Below are 16575 nucleotides of genomic sequence, written 5' to 3' on the forward strand. Positions count from 1 at the left end.
AGATTAGATTTAGGGTGGCAATTACACCTTTCTTGAAGTACAGCCGCAATCAATAAAAAAGATTTCTAATACCTTGCCTCTATAATGTCTACAAGAGACAGTGCTAATGAACAAAACCCGGTGCCAAGTTTGGATTTGAAAACCTAATAACAGACTTCAACACCCTGCAGTTTCTTATTGTATTCCTAGAACTGAGTATTTGAGAAAACATCCATCCCCATCTTGGTTTAGAGAATTAGAAGGGTGTTTTGCATCACTGCATTCATGTGCAGTTTTAAAGCATTAACAGTTGCTGTTAAACATCAAAGCTCAGGTTCCAGTATCTGATATCAAACCATAGGTAACCTAGAGGAGTTTCAGAGATCATATCAGGGCAACACTTCTTTTCTTGAGGATAAATTTCATACTGTTCCTTTTGCTCCCAGCCACTTCTGCACTTAATTGATTTTCCTCGACTGTTCAATATCCTTTTCTGAAAGTCACCAGATATGGTGATGATTATACACTTAGCTTGTGTTTTAAAAAACTTAGAGTTTATAGAAAATATAGTTATATATACTATATAGTTATATAATAGTATGTAATATATACAGTTATATATAATGGACATAGTTTATAGAAAATATTCTCTAGATTTTCATAGGTATTTTACACCTTGCTGAAAAATACCCAGTTGAATTTTTCCTTGCAAATACAGTTTTCTTTTTCTAAATCTTGTCTTATACCTATAAGCCACTTCTACTTGTTACTTGTCCGAAATGACTGTAAGAAGCTTAAGGTGAGAGTCAGTCTTACTAATTGCACTTATCAAGAAAATGTACTAGCTCTGCATTGTTATTGGAAGATATAAATTATTTAGTTCTAACTTCTAATTGTTGTTATAATTTCCAAAACTCTGCTTGCTCAAGACTTATTTCAAAATCCCATTAAAACCCCAAAATGGTCACAGTGTACCATGATTTCTTGCTATGGGAATAGAAAACAGAACCATTAAGCAAAAGGGGAGTATTTGTATTTTTTTCTTAATGTAGCCCTTTTAAGGGTACAATCATTGCCAGATTTAACTCATCCATAGCTTCCAATATTCATTTATATAGATGTTTAAAGGTCCTGTTTCATTCTTTCTGAATTTTCATTGGTATTCTGATGATTTCCAGAGAAAAGGTGACACAGGTTTTCTGCCTAGAAAGCAGGGAAGTGCAGTAAATAGAAAAGAGTTAAGTTTTGTGCCTCCTCTCTGTCATTCTAAAACTTTGCCAAAAAGATGGAGCTGGTTATTTGCTTTATTGCATTGCACATATACACGTGTGTACCTCCAGAGCACAGCAGCTGAAAACCACCCATAAACTGCTGTGAAGCAAAGAACATGTTTTTAATGGAAAAACAGGTATGCTATTCAGCATTCCAGCTGGAAAAATAGCGTTTTCTTTTCATTTAAAAGGAGTTGTTTGGGTTCTTTTTCTCTCATGTTAGTGCTATGTGAATTAAAAGAAGTGCATGTACTTCCTATGGAGTAAGGACATAGATGCTGTAGATAAACTCCTTTTAGAATGAGCAGATTTTCCCCCAGAAATGTACATTTTCAGGGGCTTCTGGATGCCATTCCTTGGTTTATCCATAAACAAGTACAGCAGCAGCTCAGCATAGAAGCCTCTAATCCTGTCCTGGGAAGACCACCAATAGGGGAGAGAAGTCTGAGCTGTGTATTTAATGCTCTGCCTTCCTGCTACCAAACCCTGCTCCACCTCAGTCACTGAAATAACAGCAGATGAGAAATTGAAATGGGGACATTCTGGGGTTTGATTCAAGCTGATGATACATCAGGGGTCTGCAAACTCATATTTCCCATCCCAAACAAAAAAAGACTTTACAATACTCCATATACATAAACAACACACGCAGAATTCTGTATAAAATATTTTTCACTTTAAATTATCCAACTACAAAAGCTGTAGAGCATGGTATGCTCTATAAGCTTAATGCTACATCTTTATGCTCAATTAATTTTTTTACCACTGATATTATTTAGGGAAGGAGCAGGACACAGCAGAATACAAAAGGTGTGCATAACAACGTGCACCTCAAAGATTACCATTTAGAATTTTGCAGACTAATTGATACTCAGGAGCACTGAGCTGCCACATTCAAAATTAGCATTTATTATTCAAAATAATTTTTTTTTCTTTGCTTGAGAACTGGGTCAAACCTACAAGGTAGGTTTGGAAATGAGGAAGGTCCCTGCCCTTTTCTTGGTGCCTGGCTCCCTGCCTCCCTGATCCAAGAGGATGCCTTCTGCCTCTGTGCTCATGAACTGTCCAGGGGTGCCTTCTCTTCCTCAGTCACAGGCAACTCAGTTCCAATTTACGGTTAGTTTTGCTCTGCAGAGTTTAAAGGATTTCTTCCTTCTCTCTCTCTCACACCTATACCATGGCCAGTTCTGCTGTTTGATAAGGAACTCCACAGCTCCCCAAACTCTGCAGCTAACCTGGCTCAGAGAAACCCCTCTACTGAAACTGATCAAAAAATTAAAAGTGCTTCCAAGGAAGAACCCTAACCAGACAAATTCTCAGTGTGAACCAGAATGAACTTTTATCCTAAAGACCATAATCCTGTCAAAATTTTTTTTACTAACTTTACTTTCAAATTTTTCCTCTTCCTGTGATTATCATCCTGATGGGAGCCACCAATTTCCCAGCTGATTTCTTTGACACCTGGTTAATACATTTTTCCCCCTGTGAACAAGTAACTCCCATCTAGCCATGTAACTTGGTGGCATTTGTGCTGCAACAGGAAGATGGGAATAACTTGTCTTCAGTTTACGGAGAGAAAACAGAGGCTTTTAAATCAGTTAAAATGTTAGAGCCATGGAAAGAAAGAAACATGGTTCTGGTCTGCTCTGAAGTCCCCTCCTTTTTCCTTTCCTTTTTTTCCCTGGAGCAGCTTTTGGCATGCATTACCCATGACTGATTTATTAGATTGGTAGTGCTGTCAGAGTCCATGTCAGGTATCAGACAGATTTGTCATAAGGGTGTTGCAAAACTAGATTACCCTATTCCAAAGCTGCTTGCATTCCCTATACTCTGTGCCAGGCTTCTAATAGGCAACAAAAAAGTTTGTCACTAACATGGATGTCTCAGAGAAAGAAGATTTTATGGCCTTTATGGTCATCAAGCCTGCTTATTTCACATTTTAAATAAGTCTGGGGTACCAAAAAAATAAAAATCAATGGAGACACAATGAAGCAGCCTGTCTGCTTAATGCCACAAACCACTATCAACCTAATAGGTTCATTTGCCCTTTAGTGCAGAGACCATTTCAAAATCTTTTTCATGCTATTAAAACAGTTTTAAAAGCTTATGCCCTTATAAACCAAGCAGTCATTTTCTCCTCAACAGCTCCAGCCTGCCATCACTTTATGGGACCAAATTACTGAAGAAGACTGGAGGTTCGTGAAAGCAAGTGACATGAAGAAATAGCAGATATTTCCTGCAGGAGACAGAAATGACCAAAGCAGTATCTACACACAAAGGGAAATTCAAACCTGGCACAATTCTCTATTTTTTCATAAATAATAAAAACTATTTTTGTGACTTCTGCTTGGAAACATTAGAGAAAAAAGATAGAGGTCAATCGAGACATAAACAATGATCTAAAAAGAATTGTTTTACAGACTATAGCTAGGGATATAAAGATGGAAACTCATCAGTTATTAAAATTATGAAAGGTTCAGGCGCTTGTAAAACAAAGCAATGTGATAAATAGGGTGGTATCTGAGCAAGACAAAAGCACAGAGATTAATACTGACATAAGGATATATAGATATTACAAAGCAAGCCCAGAACATTGATTTCCTTTTCAAAAAAAAAAAAAAAAAAAAAAAAAAGATAGAAAAACCAGATAAAAGAAAACCCAGAAAAGAATCTGAGCAAGGGAGCAAGGTTAAGACAGCAACAGAAAGGACCTGGGGGAGGGCAGTGGTAGGATCTAAATTAGCAGCTATTACACTGGAGACTGCCTGGATTAAAAAAGAAAGATAAAGAATGTTTACATAAATTAAAAGGAAATTATTATAGGCCTATCACATGGATTACAGGATGAACAGGAATTTTTTTTTCTTTTAAACAGATTTTATTTTCTGTACAAAGAGATCTCTTTAAAAGGATAGAACACTGATCATGAGGGGGCTGCACAAACTGAGAGAAAGTATCAGTGGAAACACTTATAAAAATGTAGAATAATGGTACCTTTTGTGTCTTTAAGTAATTGAGAGGATCAAACTAAAACCCAGTGGTTTAACTTGATGTAATTGATCTCTAGATGCTAAACATCTGGTTTTATAGAAAGCACATGAATATACTGTTCATGTCTTTAATTTTGGAAATGTAACTGGTTAGGCAGAACTGCACTTGTAAAAACCAAGCTTTCAACACAAAATATAAACTGGTACTGAAAAAGGCCTCGAGGGGATGTTAAATTGTTATTCTATCTCAAACATTCCTGGAACTACCCACAAAGCAGGAGGTATTGGAATGAAGGAAATGGATTTTCTACTGAGCTGTGACAGACCAGTCATCACAAAAGAAAGTGATGGGATTAGAACAGGGACCTGAACCCAAGTTTTCAAAGTTTGAGTCCTGTGTATTATATGAATACACAATTTCTAACAATCTGTACACAGGAACTGAACAAAAGGAACACACCTGGGAAATGAAGGAATCAGATGCAACAAGGCAAGGGACCTCCCACAGGTCTGGCAAGATGCTTCTGCCTGATCTAGACATCTCTTGAGTGTCAAGAGCCAACAGGAGACTAAGATCCTTCAAGAGACCAAAGAGGGGGGAGATCGGGAGGTCTCCACCATGTCCTGAGTGGTGGGGAAGAAGAGAAGCAATGTCCAGAGGGGTCAGTAGCAGGGCAGAGGCAGCAGCAGATTCACTCATGAAGCTTCTGGAGGCTGTGACTTTCCTACAGATGATTCTGGTAGGATCAACCAGGTCAACCCTCTTTGAATCCAGCTTTAGAGCCAAGAGCTGAATACCCATCTCTGAAGCCCCAGAGTGATGGTCTTACCCTGTTTCCTTTCTAAAGACACTGATTTATTTTGATATTTAAAAAAAAAAAAAAAAAAAAAAAGTCTACTATATGAAATAAGTGACACTGAGCACCACCCAAAAGTCTTAACCCTTTCAAAGCCTGCATGACTGTGTTAAGGTCACAGGGCAAGCTAAAATTCAGACAAACCAAACTTCAAGGCAACACTGCCACTGTTTACTCCTCAGTTCAGCTGAAACAAATTTTAGAAAGCAGTTCAAGCTATTTTTAAGCCTTTTTAATACCTGAGTTATAGTAGGAACCCAAATGCATTTGCCCACTCATACAAGGTAAAGAGCAATTGAAGACTCATGAATATACCATAGACATGTGAGAAATTGTCCCTGCACTTAAAGAAAATAGATTTGTCCCAGCATCCTGGCCCTAAAAACCCCTACTAATGTTTGTGTGGTGCTTTGTATCCATGAAAAGGAAATCTAATCTGCAATTTTAATACTCTACTGACGACTACAGGACTGCAACCTGTTGCTGCCTGAGAGCACTGGAAAGTGTTTTGCTCAGATGCTACAGGCTGAGTCCTGTCCTTGGGTGCAAGGACACAACAAGATGCATCTGTATACTCAAGAACTACATTTAGATGAAGGAGAAAAGGCCACACAAGATACAGAGGTCCATTTCAGATCATTTCATTCTTGGATTTGTAGCCAGTAGCTTTAAATTTACCTAACTAAGAGAGGGCAATACACTGAATTTTATGTGGTAGGTGAGCTTAGAGATTCATAGCAATCAGATAAAGTAGAACCTATCTGAGCAAAGTTTGTATACAATTACTAAGAGAAAGCTGAGGAAGCTTGAAACAGTAACAAAACAACTCAAGCAGGAGCTCCCAAAGTTTTCTGGCTAGAATTGAGCTAGAACTTCCACGGGCTGGAGCAATCTCATAGCACTTGTGCACAGAGGAGGAGACCTGAAGGAAAGCAGCATCCCCTCTGCCTCTGTAGGGAATCATACTCCCTGCCTGCCCTCTGGAAGCCAGGACAAAAGTCCTTCCAGCTCCTCACTTCCCTGCCCTCCACATCCCTTTCAACACCACCTTCCCCAAGCTGGAGTTCCCCATCTCACCCTTAGCACCAACATTTTCTCCTGGGGCTCCCTAAAGAGCTGGCACACAGGGGAATTATTCAGTAAACCAAGAGCTTAAGAAAGCAAATGATGAGTCCTCATAAGAGACAATTTCTTTGATTTCAAAAGCTTGGCTGTTTTGGGGTTGTTGGTATGTTTGGTTTTTTTTTGGTAAAGACACAGAATTGAAGTTTGGAGAAAAGAGATTGCAACTGGGTTCTAGGCTGTGGATTTATCAGCCCCTAATAGCAAAATAAAAAATCTGAAATTATTTTTATATTAGAAAGATGTCCAGTAGGCACTGGGATTTGAGAGCAGCACTCAGTGTATTTTAATTGAAAAGCATAGTGTCATTATTGAATGTGCCACACAAACTAAGCAGAGATTGCTAAACAAAATTACAGCAAGATTTAAAGAAGCCTAAGCCACCACCAAATAATATACGGCCATTAAAAACTATAAAATTGTTGTTTACTTCCCTTTGATAGAAGTAACTGCTGGAGAATACAAATACAAATGAACATTTATTGGACACAATGTACTTCCTTTTCAATTAGTAGTTTATAGGTAAAGTAATGCATAACTCAAAGAGACACAATCAGATCAAGCTTGGCCTTTATATTTTTAAAAACCTAGTGTAACATTACTGGATGTTTTACCATTTTTCTATAACATTGCCATTAAGACAGTAGAAATTAATTTTATCTTATTGTTTAAACAATTTCTAGTGAAGAAAACATGACAGCTCAGATCACCAAAACTTGGGATGGACTTAGAACAAAATATATGAGGGGAAAAAAATAATTATTTAATTCTATAATCCATCTTTAAAAAGAGGGAAAATAAATACATTTTCCAGCTAGTATGAGGTTTCAAAATGTAAAGGCTTACAAGGCAGATGGGTAAAATGACTTATTTTTTATTTTTATAATGTTTTCCTATCACCAAATACATCTTGATTCCTGTCCCTTTTATATACTCTTCATATCAACAGAGAAGATAAAACTTTTTGGCTGACTAAGGGATTAACAGTTAAAACTGGAGTTTACAAACCCTTCATAATCAAGTGAAACATTAAACCTGAGAAGTCCTTCAGCTTGCTCCAGCCTTTCTTGGTCATTTTAAGACCTACCATATCTTCTCTTCTTTAGGCCTTGTTTCTCCCACTTTTCATTCCCCCTCTTGCCTTCACATTGCTGCCCATTTCACTGCTCTCCTCTGCACTTCCGTAGCAGTCAAAACCTTTCCTGAGGTCCAGTTTCCCAGTCTGAGCACAGGGAAAAAGCTGAGGCCTCTTAGTGCCAGGCAACATTAGTACTAATGAAATATGTTTCTTTCTGTATCCCAGAATTCTTTTTGACTGCTTCTCTGTAGCAGGACACTATTGAGTCATATTTTGTCTTTGATCCACCATAATCCTCTGTATGATTTTTTTTTTTTTTTTTCAAGAATGCCACCTCCCCATCTGGTGTTCAGGCTGCTAATGATTCCCTGAGTGTGGCATCTTGTACATTCCATGCTGGACCAGCATCCATTTTTCCAGACACCTGCTCCAGTTTGAATCCTAACCCTACCTTTTAGTTGAGTTGGAGCCCATAGCACAGTTTTTAGGCAGAGTGTCTGTTCCATCATCCCAGACACAAGCAAACCCAACTGTTCCCAAACCCAGGGCAGAACCAGGGGAGCCCCACTAGCAAACGTGTCCACACGGATGCTCTGAACCATCAGAACTCCTCAGACTGGCTCCCTCCTCTGCCCACACCAAATGCACCTGGACCAGATTTCCTCTGCTTATTTATGATTAAAAGTCTGACATGGTTGCAAAAGACAATGAAGTTAAGACTCATACCACTCTCTATAGAAAAGGATTGGTCTGACATGTTTTTTTCATAATAACTTCATCTTGACTGTTTTCCATTTCCCTGTTAGTAATCAGGCTACATCCCCATAGAGACAAAATCTTCCCTCATCCACCTGCTCCTCCTTTCCCCGTTCCTTTCTTATGCAGATCCAACTGCAAATGAAAGTCTGAGAGCTAGGTGAGATTCTTTGTTCCTAATCTTTGGTTTCAGACTGGAAGTATGATGGATATTCTGATGGAATATCAAATATACACATTAGTCCATAATAATCCTGTGTTCTCAAATAACTTAAGGTACCAGCTCAGCTTCACTCATTCAGCAACACAAAACATTATTTATTGGCTGTTAAAGAAAAATGCAGCACTTCTCCATGCCAAATTCATCCTTGTTTTGAAACATATGTTATCAGTGCTCAGAAGGGAACTGTAAGTATAGATTTTAAAAATAGACTTGCAAAAGCATTATCTGGGAAAAAACTGAAAGCCAAGCTGCCAGATTGGAGTTTGATACCATATTGTTGATAATGTCTGGAGATGTCAGAGGAGCACATTTCCCATATTTCCAACACAATTTCTAAAACACAACCCAAAGCAGAGAGAAGTGCTGTGCCCAGATGGCTGGTGGCACTTGCTGGGGGTGCCCTCCCTCCCAGCCTTCCCCTGCCATGGGCTGGAGCAACAAACACCAGCCCAGGCTTGGGGCAAGGGGAGGCATCATGCTGCTTGAAATAGGAGCATTTAAAATCCTCCAGACACCATAACAGAGGTGAAGTACCATTTACAGTGTTTAATATTTTATTTTTAGGAAGACTGATGACATTATAGCTCATTGGATACTTATGAAGAGACTGAGTACTCTCATTTTCATGGGTAGCAGTGCCACGGAAAGAAACTTTCACACAATACCCAGCTGCTGATGAGCTGCATTGGGAATTTTTTTCCTCTCTTGACCAACACTGGCATGCCTAAAACTGTCAAATCTTATTTTGAGCCAAGCAGCTTCTTTTGTTGGTGTTTCCATACATCAAAAGGCATAGTGAGGGAACAGGCAAATAGCATGCAGTAATGCAGGTTCATTAAGTCATTCCAGCACAACTTAATTTGGCTGTAGAACATTATTTTCCATGGAAACTCTGGTTTGTGCTAACAGGACTCTACAGGAGGTCTCATCAGAAATGTCTGCTGCACTGAGGGGAGCTGCTTGGCTGAGGGATCAGGGCTTCCAGGATCAGACATGTTTTTAGGTTTGTCTCCAGCTTCCCAAAATGCTGGAACCCCTCAAGCTCCCAGGACCCAGCTGGAAGGACAAATGGGATGGGAGGACCTGGGATGGTCCGTGATGTCCTGCAATAGCACTGCTCAGACCCCTCTTCCTAGCAAGGGTTAATAACCTGATGATTTATTTTGCCCCAGGCTTGTCTAAAGCCATGTCCAAGGAGATGCCAAGGAAGAGCCTCTTGGGAAGCAGGTCCTGCAAGCCCTCCCTCCCCACCATAGGCACCAACACCCTGGGGATGCCAGATAAATGTAACTGCTCCTGCAGTGCCAGCAGGAGAATCAGGATTGCAAGTGCAATAGTCTGAAACAAACTCTACTGAGATAATTCTTACAGTTTGTTTTTCTCTTTAAAACAGGTAATTTGGCTTTTAACAATTTCTGTGTGAGGCTGTGGCAGATAATTCCAGACTGATGTTTATCCTCTAAGCCTTAACAACACCCTCACAAATGGATTGATGTGAGACTTAATTACAAGAATGCATTTTTCCATAGGATCCCTGCTTCAGCTGGTGAGCTGTATGGATATGGGAAGGGGCCAGAGTCAGACTGCACACAGCCTGCCATAAATCTGGCAGTTCCTACCTTGGAGTGCAGAGCAGATACCCTTTTCTTCACTCAGGTGCCTTCCCTGATTAAATTCTGATAGCTGAAAAAAAAAAAAAAGGAAAAAGGTACTAACTCTGCTGTAAGATGAGAAAAGCTTGTGGAAATAACCTCCACCAGAGATACTAGGGGATGAGAGTGAGATGTAGATAAAGAAGTAAACAAGGAGGAGGGTAAGTAGCATTATAAACTTCAGTGTTTGTAGGCTTCACTTAAAAATACATAAGTAAAATGTAGAGTTATGATAATCAGAACAGAGTATTAAAGTATTATCTGCTAATCTTTTGAAATTTAAGTGCAGCTGCCAGCTTCACACAAGTAGGGCTTGTTGCCTTTTATTATCCCTTAGAGACTTTCCCCTGCCTTTACTGCTTTCTGTCACTTTATGTCACAAGTACAGTTTTCCAATTAGTTGAGATGCTTGATAGAAGATTTTCCCCTTTAAAAATTCAATTTTACAATCAAGGAAAGCTTGTAGTGAGGTGGCATTTTACCAGATTAGTACATAATTTTCATTAACTGAACTTCATCTATTACATTATGTGAGAGAAAATGGTTAGACTTAGACAGATAGCAAATGTACTGAATTGAATTTTTAGAGCTATGCTACTTAAAATCTGATTATTTTCTAGAAGTTGGACAACCTTATTACTTTAAATGTAAAAGACTGTATTGAAGGTAAATAATACTGTCACTGTTAACATGGTAGAATAACATTAAGTATTCATCTCTCATGACACGCATGTCATAATAATGAATAATTGTTCAATTTACTGATTATATTCACATTAAAATACTTTCTCTTATTTCTAGATCATTAATTTAAGTTGTAAAATCTATTATACAGTTTTTTTCATTAATAAATGCAAAGTTGATCTGTAAAAAAACACTGCTTTCAAGTTTAAAACAAGGGTTTAATGTTGAGAGCAGTCTATATATCTGATACTTCAGGTGTTGGCCTATAAAAAAGTATTAATGCTTTTTTTTTTTACCTTTTATTTTGTTCTGAATGAAAGAAAGGTGGTTATACCACTTCAAATTCTATTTCATGTGGAAAAAAGATAATGAGACTCCAACTTTTAACTTAGCCAAGTGGCTAGCACCCTTGCTTCCTTCCTGAGCTGAGGAGTTCTCAATAAAGTTTGATTTCCTTTTAGCTTTGTGTGGGTTTATGTCTAATATCACCTCTGAAGAGAAAAAGCAGATAGTACTAAGGTGTAAAATTCACTACTCCTTCAGAACTTCTTCACCTGGAAGTTGGCATCAAGCATCAACACTAAAATAAAAGAGCAGAATGCAGTAGTAGCTTGAAATACTGCAAAGTCTGCGTAATAAAGCTTACTGTTGGCACAAAGTATTATAGCATTTTAACCTCTAAGATGGGAAGAGGCATGAGGAAAAAAAAAAGCTATAGGTTCATTTCTCTAAAATTTCCTATCTTTGTGAGCATTGGTTTGGCTCCACTGGTTTGTAGCAAATTGAAGTCTGCAACTTCACAAAGCTCCAATAAGATGCATAATGTTCAATTTCTGCCTTTCTGAAACTCATTTTCATACAGGACTTAAATACATATCACTCAGTTCTGAAACTCTGTGTTGAACATACAGAACAGACACACATTAAGGACAGGTACAGGCTCATGACAAAGAATTCAGGCAAAAATCTGTGAGAAGGGTGATGAAACCTCCTAGTGACTCCATTATCAATACATTCCACAGCTTCAAGATGCATTCTTCTATAAATCCCTGCCTCTCTGATTTTAATATAAATGTTTTGACCTCAGAGAAAGAAGAAACAATCTTAACTAAATTTCACCAAAGCTGGGTTTTTTTATTACAAAGTCTAAGGCTTTTTTAAAGATAAAAGACTATGAAAACACACTATAGCTATTGCACTTTAAAAAATATGTCTCCAACTATTCTGGGGAAGGCAATAACAATTATGAACAAGACTAAAGGTTATAAATGGATTTTCCATAAACTATCATCCTGGCTATTATATTAATTTTTTTCTTACTGCCTCTACTAACTTCACCAATAACATCTTTTCAGCTTCCTTATGCAGCAAGCTAAGTAAAATTCCATGTAGCTGAATATTTATTTATCTTTGAGAGATCAGGCTGAAGGAAGCCACCTCCTGGGAAATACTCTTTAAGTGTGATACACTTGGCTGCTTGGCCTTCTATAAAGAGATTTTTATGCAGTAGTAATCTGAAAACATCTTGCTTGCACCAAAGGACAAAAAGTAGTCAGTGTAGTGACATAGAGGTTGTCCTCCTGCCAGGTTTTTTGCCTGTTGTGGGGTTGGTTTTGTTGTTGTTGTTGTTTTGTCTGGGGTTTTTAAGATTAGCACCCATTCTGATTCCTCAGTTTCCCAATATATGTAGTTAGGTGTTGTTTAGCATAAAACAGGGCAGAGCACATTGTAGGAATAAGTTCACGGTAGATAATCTCTTGGAAGACCCTCTCAGTCTCCCATTTCCACAGGGCTGATTCAGAAGGACTGCTCAGAACTGTGTGGAGAACTGTGTGAGAACCGTGTGAGAACTGTGTCAGAACTGTGTCAGAACTGTGTCAGAACTGTGTCAGAACTGTGTCAGAACTGTGTGAGACTGAGTTTAGGGGAGAGAAAACATCAATTTTAACCCCAAACCTGCCACAAATTCCTGCCATAAACCTTCAGCAAAGGCATGAAAATGTTCTATACTTCACTAAACTACATTATTGAGATGCACGAAGGGCTTTCCTTGTTTTGAAAATCTTGCCTTTAAAAGGGTGACCTCCTGTACAGGATTAGTGCAGAATAAATCCCTTATGGTCCACCAGTTCTCTTGCCACCTTTCACCATTACCTACTGCCACAGGACGTCCTGAAGCATCCCCAAATGTAGGATTAGCAGTGAACCAGGCCAGTTATGAGCACATCTGCCTCTCTATGTTTCTCTACCTCCTTACACATTCTTCACAACCAACACGTTTGAGTTGTTGATGTCTTGGTGATGCTTTGTGCCTTCGGAATGAGCCACCTGCCAACCGTTTTGCCTTTCGACCACCCAGGGAGCAGCATCTCGAATTTGATCTGAATGTGAATTTTCCTGTAAGTGAAAATTCATTCCTGGCACGTGCTCATCCACTCTGGCAACAGATCTCTTCCCTGCTGGTTTTTGATGGTCTTCCAGGAAAACAGCTCACATCTGTAGCCTGGAATAATGTTTTTTGACATTGTCCAAATTATTGTTTACCAATATGTGAGCTGCCATGAGGTAAGCAGCAAACAAAAGCTCTGGTATGATCATGTATGCAAGAAGAACCCAGGAAAAATGTCCTGTGCTGCTCTGCCCACCTGTGCACCATTTGTGGTGACGAGGATGAAGGAGGTGGACACAGAAATCCAGAGGTGTAGGAAGAGAAAGGAAGAGGCCAAGCAAGAAGATGGGTAAGGACAAGTTTTTTCTGCTGATGTCAGCATAAGGATGAAAGAAGGAAAAACAGGGAAAAGCAGCAGTTGCAAACATCACCCAACAGACATGAAATAATTTCTATATAACTGCAGCTTCCCTCCTCTGATAAGCACTGTCCTTGGATGAGCTTCCTCAGAAGTTCACATCCAATTGATACACATCAATTCAGCAAGTCATTACCCAGGCTTTTTTTAGGGATATTAGCACAACAGAACTAAAATTCAAGTCTGAGATTAAATCCATGCTAATTTTTGACTCATTTCAAACAACTGGCATCCATTGTAAATGAGCTGTGAGTTTCTGAAAGATTTGCTGTGATTTGGGCTTTGCTGCAGTTTTTACTGGGCTGATGTGAATATGCTTGGGTATTTCCTCAGAATGTGCCAAGCCTCAGAGGAGACTAAACTTTGAGGGAGGAAGAAGAAATGTTAATTAAAAGCGAAGTAAAATCATTGCACTGAACCCTCTGAGAGATTTTCACCTAATTTCCTTTTCTTAAATACTGCTGTAGCAGGACTCACTGCAAGGAAAGGAACCATAAAACTTTTTGCAAAACTTCTTTTGTACAATATTACAACATTTCACAGCTGATTACAGATGAAATGCATCACACAAAAAAGAGACTATCAGGCAGGGATCATGCTGATTATCAAGATCAAGTTCCGAAAAACAATAAATTCAATACAGCCAAATTATCAAGGAAGATTCTGAGACTTAAGAATGCAGTTTTTTAAAAGGCCAAAGTAACAGGGAGAAAAGCAAAAAGAAGACAATTTTCTTCCTTCTCTTTTCATAGATTCTGTAAAAACTTTGGATAACACAGGCTGTCACCTTCCAAAAATCATTGGTCCATACGCAGCAAGCAGTGTCCAACTATTCCAGACTTTTGCCCAGGATGGTACAAGAAATCCCATCAGAAAGCAGCAGCCTAAAGCCTGAAGCTAAAAACTGATTAATCAGCTAAAGAGGCCTTTCTCTTCTCTGTCCAGCTCATGGAGCCAGTTTCCCCTCCAGATATTCCCCTTTATAGTGGGGTCTTATAAACTCATGGTTTGGGTGGTGAGGGAACAGGGACAGAGATTGCCTGGCCCCAGAGAACAGTGGATTCCATGCTGGATGGCCCTGCCTTGATATGGGTTTCTCTGCTTTGTTTAAGTCATTATAAGCATGTTTTTCCTGCTATTGGGATAGCTGCTCCTCCACTAGAGTGTGCAGTTGTAAACTCTGTTTAATGCATTAAACTTCCAAGCTAGATTGCATTGCTAATTTTACCTCCTTACTTTTCTGACCTTCATCGGTTTGAAAATCAGCTACTTAACCTTGCATTAATGGACAGGGTTTTATTGCACAAGATTACACATTTAAAACCATTATTATAACCTCTGATCCTAGGGTATAAAAGGCTGAGTGATTCAAATGCGTGCCAGGAAAATGACTGGTAAGGAAGAAGAAACCTTTCTGGCACCACCTTTTTCTTCTTTTTCTTTTTTCACTCTGTTAATAAATTTAGCTCTCCCAGTTACCCCACTGAAAGCTCTCAATTCTGACAAAGCTGCAGGGATATTGCTAATGTTTTTAAGATGTGCAATTCTAACTGTGATACAGCAGTTAGGCTTTGTCTTTACAAGGGGAAGGCTTGGCATTTGCCAAATTAGATATAAAATTTTAGTAGAGGCAAAATGAATGTCATCCCAACCTGAGTTTGGAAACTCAATTAAAGAAAAATCCTGGCATAAACCATCCTTTTCTTGGCATTATCTTCAACTGCCCACACACTCACAAAAAAGCCTTTCCCACTCCAGCTTTGTGCTATTTGGGATCCAGGATTCTGGATGTGTAGGGTACAGCCTGCAAACTCCTCCTGGGCTGCTACAGGTGCAAGAAGAACACCCTCCTGCTCAGCCTGCTGTCTCTTGCCTCTTTTAGTAGGAAAAGCCATAGAAACTCAGGATGAGCCCCATTCCTATGTATTTCCTATGTATTTCCTATGGTTTTTTTGTTTTTTGTTTTTTGTTTTTTGTTTTTTTTTTTTTTTGTTTTCTCTCAAATAAGCACTTTGGTTGGAGAATTTCCAGGTCTTTGGAACCAAGTAGACCCTTCCTAACTGGAAAGGCCATGTGGTCAGGAATGTTGTTATTCTTCTGTTGCATTAATTACTGCTTCTGATTCAGCCTTCCCCACTCTGCCTGCAATTTTGCATTCAGGTGGAGCAATCCAGTGGTTACCAGACCTTATCAATATGCAATAAAAGGTGGCAGCTCTTGTTTGTGCTATTACTAGGAGTGGCAGATGGCCTTTTCTGGCTCATGACCCAGATAGATTGCTGCTTGTGTTGTTAGTTTACTTCAAATGTCTACTTGCTGTAATTGTCACACCGCTATGTTTTCTAATATTTCCTGAAAAAAAAACCCAAAACCCAACATTAATTTATTCTTTTCACTAGCCATTTCTCTCTTATGAGATGGTATTAATACAAACTAGGATCAGCAGCAGGATGGAAGTTACGTTCTTTTAAAAGAATAAAACCAAACAAAACTTAGAAAAACAAAAACTTTAAATTTCATGGTATCCATAGGTCTTTATGGTTCACCTAAGATTTACCAGCATCCTTTGGAGATCTTTTAAATGCAGAAAAGTGTCTGCTTCAGGTAACATTTCCAGCACTTTAGAACAAAGTCTTTGTAAGTGGTGGTTTATAATGCATATGGGATTTGAAAAGTACATTTTTTCTTGTCTTGAAGATAAGTCTTATGAAGATGGCATACCACCTTGGAGGCAATAATGGCTTTTTTCCATACTTCAAGTTTGCAATAACACTATTTCTTGTAAGAAAGGCAAAAAGGTTTTGGTTGTTATTTATTTTTTTTTATTCTAGATGAGATTGATGCTTTCTGACCCAATATTCTCACAGTAAGACACAGATTTAAAAGAACTCTTCATCTTCTAAGCACAGAAATCACCACTGCCAATATAAATCACCAAAATTCAATCTATAACTAGACTTAAATCTTCTGCTTTTATTCTTGTGTTTCTACAAGCAAAGCTACTTGGTGCATATAGTGCAATATTAAAATAAAATATATTCTAGAGATGACAGAAACCTATTATGTCAGCAAATCCAAGTCAGGATTTTATGTACACTTCTAACTAGACTTAGAAGTAAGTATATTTTCTGAATGCTTTCAGGAATCAAACTTCAG

This window comes from Heliangelus exortis, chromosome 6 (genome assembly GCF_036169615.1).
Source record: "Heliangelus exortis chromosome 6, bHelExo1.hap1, whole genome shotgun sequence".
NCBI classification, from domain to species: Eukaryota; Metazoa; Chordata; class Aves; order Apodiformes; family Trochilidae; genus Heliangelus; species Heliangelus exortis.